We start from the raw sequence: 2,500 nt of genomic DNA, 5'->3' as shown, positions 1-2,500 counted from the left end.
CCCTTATCCTCCCCCCCTTCCTCCCCCCCTCCCACCCCCTCCTTCCCTTCCTCCTTCTCCCCCCTCCCCCTTCCCCTTTCCCACCCCTCTTCCACCCCCTCCCTCCCCCTCCCCCTCTTCCACCCCCTATTCCACCCCCTCCTCCTCCCTCTCCTCCCCCCACCCCCTCCTTCCCTTCCTCCTCCCTTGTCACTCCCCTCCACCCCTCCTCCTCCCCTCTCCTCCCCCACCCCCTCCTTCCCTTCCTCCCTCCTTGTCCTCACCCTCCCCCTCCCCCCCCTCCACCCCCCCCCCCCTCCACCCCCTCTTCCTCCTCCACCCCCTCTTCACCCCCTCCTCCCCCTCTTCCTCCCACCCCCTCCCTCCCTCACTCCTCCTCCCCCTCCCCCTCCCCTCCACCCCCTCCTCCCCCCACCCACGCACAGAGCAAAAGCGACCTTGATGCCGAGAGATTTATGAAGCTCGACACTTAAACGGACCCCGGGGGACGAGGCAGACCCCCCCCCCCCGCACAGACCCCGTGGTTGGGAGTGAGCAGATGGAAGGAGAGAGAAGGAGGAGGAGGAGGAGGAAAGGAAGAGGGAAAAAAGGAAGAAGATGATGAGTAGGTGGAGGGAGAGGGAAGGAGGAGGAGGAGGAGGAAAAAGGAGGAAAGGAAGAGGGAAAATGGGAAGAAGATGAAGAAGGTGGAGGGAGAGAGGAAAAAACCTCTGAGAGATAGGAGAGAAGATGAGAAGTTGGAGGAAAAGGAAGGGAGAGATGGAGAAAGAGGGAAGGAGGAGGAAGAGGAGAAAAGGGAGGGAAAGGAAGAGGGAAAATGGAGAAGAAGATGATGAGTAGGTGGAGGAGAGGGAAAGAGGAGGAGAGAAGGAAGGGAGGAAAAGAAAGAAGAAGGAAGGAGGGAGTGCAGGGAAAGGCAGGGAAATGAGAAGATGATGAGAAGGTGGAGGGAGGAGGAGAAGGAGGAGGAGGAGGAGGAAAGGAAGAGGGAAAAAAGGAAGAAGATGATGAGTAGGTGGAGGGAGAGGGAAGGAGGAGGAGGAGGAGGAGGAGGAGGAAAAAGAGAGAAAGGAAGGAGGTGCAGGAAGGGGAAAATGGGAAGAAGATGAGAAGGTGGAGGGAGAGGGAATGAAGAGGAGGAAAAAGGGGAGGAAAGGAAGAGGGAAAAATGGGAAAGAAGATGAGGAAGATTGGGTGGAGGAGGAGGAAAAGGAGGATAGAAAGGAAGAAGATGTGAGAAGTTGGAGGAAAAGGAAGGGAGTTGGAGAAGGAGGGGAATGAGGAGGAGGGAGGAAAAGAAAGAAAGGAAGGAGGTGCAGGAAGTGGGAAATGGGAAAATGAGGAGGAGGAGGAGGAGGAAAAAGAAAGAATGGAAGAGGGAAAATGGGAAGAAGATGAGAAGGTGGAGGAGGAGGAAAAAGGAGGATAGGAAGAAGATGATAAGTTGGAGGAAAAGGAAGGAGATGGAGAAAGAGGGAATGAGGAGGAGGAGGAAAAAGAAAGAAAGGAAGAGGGAAAATAGGAAGATGATGAGAAGGTGGAGGGAGAAGGAATGAAGAGGAAGGAGATGGGGGGATGGAAGGATGATGATGAGGAGGAGGAAAAAGAAAGAAAGGAAGGAGGTGCAGGAAGGGGGCAAATGGGAAAATGAGGAGGAGGTGGAGGAAGAGGGAGATGAGGAGGAGGAAAAGGGAGGAAGGAAGAGAGGAAAGGTGGAAGAGAAGATGATGAGAAGGTGGAGGAAAGGGAGTGAAGAGGAGGAAGAGGAAGGGGAGGAATAGGGGGAAGAAGGAGATGGAGGAAAGGGAAGGAATTAGGAGGAGGAGGAGGAGGAAAGGAAGGAGGTGCAGAAGAGGAAAAACTGGAAGAAGATGAGGAGGAGGGAATGGAGAGGACGAAGAAGGAGTAATGTGAGAAGGAATAGGGGGAAGGAGACGAGGAAAGTGAGGAGGAGGAGGAGGAGAGAGGGAAAAAGAGGAAAAGGGGGAAGTAGATGAGGAGATGGAAGAGGAGAGAATGAATGAGGAGGAGAAAGAAGAGATGAGGAAGGAAGGAGGAGGAGATTATAGATATGTGCTGGAGGAAGATTTCGAAATGAGAACATGAAGGAGGGAAAGAGGAGATGAGGAGAAAGGTGGGGGAAATTGTGTGTATATATATATATATATATATATATATATATATATATATATATATATATATATATATATATATATATATATATATATATATATATATATATTTGTGTTTGTGTGTGTGTGTGTGTGTGTGTGTGTGTGTGTGTGTGTGTGTGTGTGTGTGTGTGTGTGTGTGTGTGTGTGTATTTATGTGTGTGTGTGTGTAGAGAGAGGAGAGAGAGAGGAAGTGGAGAGGAGACAAGAGACAGAGAGAGACAGAGAGAGAGAGAGAGAGAGAGAGAGTGGAGAGGAGACAGAGACAAAGAGAGAGTGAGAGAGAGAGAGAGAGAGAGAGAGTGGAGAGGAGACAGAGACAAAGAGAG

The sequence above is a fragment of the Penaeus vannamei genome, chromosome 42, assembly GCF_042767895.1.
Source record: "Penaeus vannamei isolate JL-2024 chromosome 42, ASM4276789v1, whole genome shotgun sequence".
Taxonomy (NCBI): domain Eukaryota; kingdom Metazoa; phylum Arthropoda; class Malacostraca; order Decapoda; family Penaeidae; genus Penaeus; species Penaeus vannamei.
This window is presented reverse-complemented; position numbering follows the sequence as displayed.